At 41.4% G+C, this 6,723-nt stretch overlaps 1 long non-coding RNA gene across 1 annotated transcript; it reads left to right on the top strand.

Moving 5' to 3' along the window:
• The first annotated feature begins 335 nt into the window (after window positions 1-335).
• On the top strand, window positions 336-5,855 carry LOC132210235 (uncharacterized). Its single transcript, XR_009446465.1, has 3 exons — window positions 336-444; window positions 1,908-2,022; window positions 5,533-5,855. It is a non-coding gene; the product is annotated as an uncharacterized LOC132210235 (long non-coding RNA).
• Window positions 5,856-6,723: the final 868 nt, after the last annotated feature.

The raw sequence follows: 6,723 nt of genomic DNA, 5'->3' as shown, positions 1-6,723 counted from the left end.
TATTTAAATTATGAATTTCGTCATTAGTTACTTGTTTCAAACTGTGTGTATAAGTAAACTTGATCACTGGGCTCTGTTTCCATTCAAATTCCAACATTTACTGTTCACAATAACTGTGTTATGGAGCATCGAATGCAGATTTTACAATAACTGTCCTACCAGATATTATTTCATTAATGTAACTTTTACAGCTTTCAGTGTAATGTCCCAATTAGTTTTCTGGGTGAAAGCAGCTATATTTATAAACCCTTTGGAAATTGAGGCATTATATATTTCATTTGGTGTGTGTGTCTAATGCATTAATGAAAAGTGAATGTTGTTTTAATTAGGTGACAAATCAAGATCGTGTATCTGAAGTTCTCAACAAAGCCATCACCGCGCTCAAATTTGAACCCGAGGGTCCTCAGCAATTTGCTCTCGCACAGATCATTGAATCAAATAAAGGTGAGCAGTGGAAATTGCTTCAATTTAAGTTAAATCTATTTCTGAACAGCATAACCACTGCAAGGGAATTGATATTTTCTTTTGATTTCACCAAAAAGCTGCAGATATCTAAATTTGTATCATTGAACATATCCAAGCATGTTCAGCAGGATTCAAGTCTGAGGAATGTAAAGCCAATAAACAACTAATATCTGCACCTAATAAAAGCAAATTATTTCATCAGATTGCCCTAAAGCCAAATCAGAACAAAGAACCACAAATGCTGGAAATCAGAAACTGCTGGAAAAGCACAGCAGCAGTAGCAGCACTTGTAGAGAGAAGTCAGGGTTAGTGTTTGGAGTCCAGTAGCCCTTTTGTAAAACTACCTAAAGCCATATTGAGTGAAGGATGTACATCAGGATTTGGGTGTGGCATTAAATCCTGAATTATTCGCATTGTTAGCACATTGTTCTGCTTTGTTCATTCTTATTTTAACTGGTTATTCCAAAATAAATGTTTCCTGTTGCTGAAATTAATCTGTTCTTCCCCTCTTTTTGGCCCGTGGCTGAGAGACCAGAAACATGGATGGGGTCACTGCTGTCAAGTTGCTGATCTGTCGCAACCCTCCCCCAACCATTTCCTGGTGAAAAGTAGAAACGAGGTCTCATGGGTTTAATTCTGCTGTGGTTTAAAACTTGCCATCCAGGCTGTGTTAAGCAGAATGCATTATGAAAATGAAGTGTCCCAATGCCTTTGCAGCATGCTATCCCTGTCAGATTTCACAGAAAAGAAAAATCAGTTCCCTGGATGTAAGTCTCACTGACAAAGCTGGAATTTATTCTGCATCCATCATAGCCCTCAGAAAATGGCCATTCACTGGATCACTAACTCGTGTTTGATTTAGGTGCCCTCAGTGGTGTTAGTTTCAAGATTCCAACACAATGCTGAAGGAGCGGATAGCTTTTCTCAGTGTTTTCACGTTGAACACACTGCACCTTTTTGTGTTTGATGCTGGTATCAGCAGTAGTGACCTTGTAGCTGCTGGGTCATTCGTGAATCAGTTGGGGTTTTGCATTGTTCTGTAGTAAGGAAAATCTGACATCTTTACCTGGGCTACTGTATGCTGACTCTTCACAGCCTCATATCTGGCCCAATAAAGCCACTGAATTGTACAAACTGTCATGAAGAAGGCATGTGCCATCGGACAGTGAGAGGTTTGAAATGGATTTTAGTCTTGACCAACAATGCTCATTCTGAGAATGGGTCTCAGATATAATGGTTTTCAGTTATTGAGTTTACCTAATTTGGTATAACTCCAAGATTTTCTCTTGTGTTTTGTAATACGTTCTGAATCCTTGCAATATATTCGTTCTGTTCCTCCCAGCCATTGATATTTCCATATCCAGGAAGCAGTTGGACCTGTGCACAATTAATATGATGAAAACACGTGTGAATAATAATGTGCTTTCCCTCTGCTTTTTCAGTGCTCATACTTCCGGCCGATGCCATCCTGTATTACGCAATGAACAAGAAAGTGAATCATGACTTCATCCTGAGATTCACCGAAAGAAGATCTTCATGTCTATGCAAGTTTTAGCTGTAAGGAACATAATGTTTCATGGGACTCTATTGGATCTAAAATCTCTGCTCAGTATCAAAAACCCTGCAATATATGAATAAATTACTTTGGCAGTGTTCTACTTTAAATTATTGGACAATTTGGAGAGAGTGACTTGACTTCAGACAATTGCTTAACATTAACTTTTGAGTCCAGTGCTTGTTTGTCCTTTTCAAACATCTTGCACATCGGCTATTTTTTCTGGAATGCTGGAGAATTGAACCCTGCCACCGGTCTTCTATGAACATCACAGTCATGTATCAATTGGTTGGATGAGAAAAAGAATCTTCTACTTATCAATCTTGTTGACCAATTGTGATTGAATTTGCCTGGGTTCCTCAATGGTTGTTTGGTTAAAAAGCAAACCAGCCATTTGTTCAGCCAATGGCAGGATGATGAATACTTCAACTGAAGTGTTTGGTTTGGCCTTTAAACTCTTCAGCACTCCATTCCTGCCTTCAATATTTTTATTTCTCCAGTGGTTTAAACTAATTTGGACAGAATGCCATTGACATGCCTTCAACAAAGGGTAACTACAAGAAATAATAGAGTTGTTTATTACTGCCAGTCATATTGCACTTGTTTGAGACCTTAACTGTTTTTTACTTAATGTTCAATTTTACAACAATTTAACATAAAATTATTGTGCCATAGTGGGACATATGAGTGAGACTGTGTGAGTGAGAGTCAGAGTAAGCCATGTGTGAGTGAGACTGTGAGTGTGTGTAAGAGTGAGACTGTGAAGTTAGAGTAAGACTGTATGTGTGAGTGAGACTGAATGACAGTCAGTGTGAGACTGTGAGTGATGCTGAGAGTTTGTGTGAGTGGATGTGAGAGAGTGGGACTGTACGAAGTCAGAGTGAGACTGTGAGTGAGACCATATGTGTGAGTGAGACTGTGAGAGAGAGAGTCAGAGTTAGATTGAGAGAGAGAGACCAGGGATTTGTATGTGAATGAAACCGTGCATTTGTGAGAGTGAGACCATATGTATGACTAAGAACATGTGTGAGTGAGAGAGTCTGAGTGGGACTGTGTGTGAGTGGGTCTGTGGGTGAGTGAGTGAGTCTGTGTGTCAGTGAGTCAGAGTGAGACTGAGAGAGAGAGAGAGAGTAGGAATTTGTATGTGAATGAGACCATGCATTTGTGAGAGTGAAAACATGTGTGTGACTAAGAACATGTGTGCGAGTGAGAGAGTCTGAGTGGGCCCGTGTGTGAGTGGGCCCGTGTGTGAGTGAGTCAGAGTGAGACTGAGAGAGAAAGAGTAGGAATTTGTATGTGAATGAGACCGTGCATTTGTGAGAGTGAGGCCATGTGTGTGAATAAGAATGTGTGTGTGAGAGAGAGACTGAGAGAGACTGTGTGTGAGTGAGTGTGTGTTAGTGAGACTGCGAGTGATCCGATGTGAGTGTGACTGTGAGTGAGAGTTTGAGTGACACAGTGAGATTAATTGAGAATGTATGATTGAGTGTGAGACTGAATATTAGTCAGACTGAATAAGATTGTGTGAGAATGTATGAGTGAGAGAGCATGTGTAATTGAGTGAGTTTGAACAAGACCATGTGTGATTGAGACTGTGAACTCAGAGTGAGATTGTGTATGAGTGAGGCTATGTGAATGTGAGAGGCAAGGTGTGTGAGAGTGAAATCGTGGGAAGTCAGAGTGATACTGTGTGTTTGAACCTCCAAGTAAGACCGTGTGAGGGTGAGACGATGTACGGGTGAGACTGCATGTGAGTGAGACAGCGTTATGAGTGAGACTGTGTGCGAGTGAGATTATGTACAGGTGAGATTGCGTGCGAGTGAGACTGTGCGCAGGTGAGACTCTGTGTGAGTGAGTCTTTGTGTGGGTGAGACTGTGCACTCAAATGAGACTGGCTAAGAGTGTCAGAGACAGCCTGTGTGAGTGAGACTGAGTTGGTGCTTGAGAGTCAAAATTGGGCATGTGTGTTATTGAGCCTGAGTTTGTGCGTGTGACACAATGTGAGTGTCTGTGTGGGAGGGAGTCAAACTACGTGTATGAGACTGTGTGAAGTGAGAATGAGACTGTATGTGTGAGACTGAGACCATTTGTGTGAGTGAAAAAGTCAGAGTGAGACTGTGTATGTGTGTGACTGAAGCTGCAAAGTCAGCGTGATACTGTATGAGAGAGAGTGTGTGAGATTAGGTTGGATTCCCTACAGTGTGGAAACAGGACCTTTGACCCCACAAGTCCACACTGCCCCTTGAAGCATCCCACCCAGACCCATCCCGCTACAACCCACACACCCCCGAACACTACGGGCAATTTAGCGTGGCCGATGCACCTCGCCTGCACATTTTTGGACTGTGGGAGGAAACCGGAGCACCCAGAGGAAACCCACGCAGACATGGGGAGAACGTACAAACTCCACACAGACACTCACCGGAGGCTGAAATCGAACCCGGGTCCCTGGCGCTGTGAGGCTGCAGTGCTAACCACTGAGACACCGTGCCACCCTTGAGATTGTGCTTGTGATACTGTGTGAGACTGAGTGTGAATAAGACTGTTTGAGAGTGTGAGGGAAGGGAGTCAGTCCATGTGTGTGAATGAGTCCATATTTGTGAGTGAAACTGAGTGTGAGTGAGGTTGCGTGAAGTGTGAGTCAGACTGACTGAGTGTGTGTGAGTGACTATAACAGGCTGAGTGAGACTATGTGTGTAAGTGTGAGACTGAATGAAACTGTCAGAGTGTAAGAGTGAGAGAGTGTGTGTATGAGAGGATATATCTGTAAAGTGCAAGCCATCTCAGGGGAAAAAAAAACTAACAAACTAACCATTTATCCAGACCGTTAGGTGGGATGATGAGTACTTCAGCTGGCCTGTTTGGCTCGGCCTTTAAAGTCTCCAGCCAACCTTTTGTTTCCAGAGGCTTTAACTAATTCTGCATTAAAAACCCATTGATATGTTTTTAACTGACTGCAACTGCAAGAAGTAACAGCATTGTTTATTATTGCCAGTGGTATTGCACTTGTTTGAGACTTTAATTCGTGCTCAGCTTTATAATGAATTTATTTTGAATGGTTATGTTGTGAGATGCGCGCGCGTGTGTAAGAGAATATATATTTGTAAAGTGCCAACCATTTTGGGGATAAAAGGTATTTAAAAGATGCACAGGGGACCAGATCACCTCAGACATGAATACTGTAATACACTTGTGTTCCCAGTTTATCTGCTTATGTTCCATTACTCAGACCTGTCATTGTTTCAAGTGGGTCTCATTGGTTAACAGCCTAATCTGACACTCATTCATTGACCTTTTTATCTTCATGCAATCACATCTCACGTGCAGAACAGTGTTGGTTATGTATATTCACTTTTCAAATGGATCCAAAACAAAAATCCATTCAAAGTAGCAAAATATCAGGAATTTTTAACCGTATTTGAGTCTCTGTCAAATTCACATTTGCACGATGTATAAATTAACGCCAGGAACAACAAGCACTTGAACATTTCTGGCATTCCTTTCTTCCACAGGCAATGTTCGAGCCTCCTTCCCAATGTGAATCAATGAGCTCTGGTGAGGAAGGGCGTTAGAGAGCTCACCGCCCTGATTTTTGAGACGTCGTATGTATTTTATTTCCTTCTCCTCCTGTAAATCGCTTGGTGCTCGACATAGGATTCACTAATTAGACATTTACACATAACCACTTTAAAATTAAAATGGTTCAACATCGAGGCTATCCCAACAATACCAGCCACAGATAGAAGAGAAAATCATCTGAGTTCTTTGTCTAAGTTTGTTTCTAAAAATAGTGTTCAATAAATGTTTTCAATGTTCTTACATTTGTTTTAAATTAAAAAACTTAAATTGCAATCTTTTGTTTCATTCTTTTGAAGTAGAAGACAAATTCTGGGCTGAGGGAGTATACTTCATATCTAATTAGTGCTGCCTCACTAAATATAACCTCCTATCAGCAATTTGTGTTGAGAGCTCACCTCCACGAACCATGTATCAGGGGCAATTGACAGTCATAATCCTAGAGAGCAAGGCAGGTACCTTGGCACCACACAGGAAATCTCTATTTGTGGGGTGGGGGGGCAGCTGATGGAGAAACTGGTTGAACAAATAATGGCTCTGACAGGATTGGAAGAGTTTGTTTGCAATATGTGGGAAAGGTGCCTCCATTAAAAATGGCCTCTGATATCCGTCTACTCACTTGCATCACTGACCCCATGCCATTTGTAAAATGCAAGCTTTAGTGCAAAGGTCACATTGGCCTTGATGCACTTTCAAATAATTTCTGTGCAAGACTGTTGAATAATGGTGTTTGCAGTGACTGTCACATCAGTGCTGTGGGGCAACTCGTGCTGGCACAAGCATTGGTGGTACAGATAGAAGAGTTAGCTCCAGGAATAGTGGCTGTACTGTTATAGTTTTCCTCATCTTTGGATTCTGGGGAAGTATCTGGAAAACTGCCAATGTGACACCCCTATTCAAAAAGAGAGGAAGGCAAAAGGCAGGTAACTTTAGGCCAAACATTTATTGTTGAAAAGGTGTTGGGATCAATCATTAAGGAAATAATAACAGTGCATTTGGAAAGCAATAATCTAATTAAACAGAGTCATCATGACTCCATGAAAGAGAAATCATGTCTGACTATTAGTTTTTTGAAGAATGCTGAACCAGAGCAGTTCGGGAGGAACCAGTACATGTGTTGTATTTGG

The sequence above is a fragment of the Stegostoma tigrinum genome, chromosome 11 (assembly GCF_030684315.1).
Source record: "Stegostoma tigrinum isolate sSteTig4 chromosome 11, sSteTig4.hap1, whole genome shotgun sequence".
Taxonomy (NCBI): Eukaryota; Metazoa; Chordata; class Chondrichthyes; order Orectolobiformes; family Stegostomatidae; genus Stegostoma; species Stegostoma tigrinum.
The sequence above is the reverse complement of the archived record's forward strand: the minus strand, read 5'-3'. Positions and strand labels throughout refer to the sequence as shown.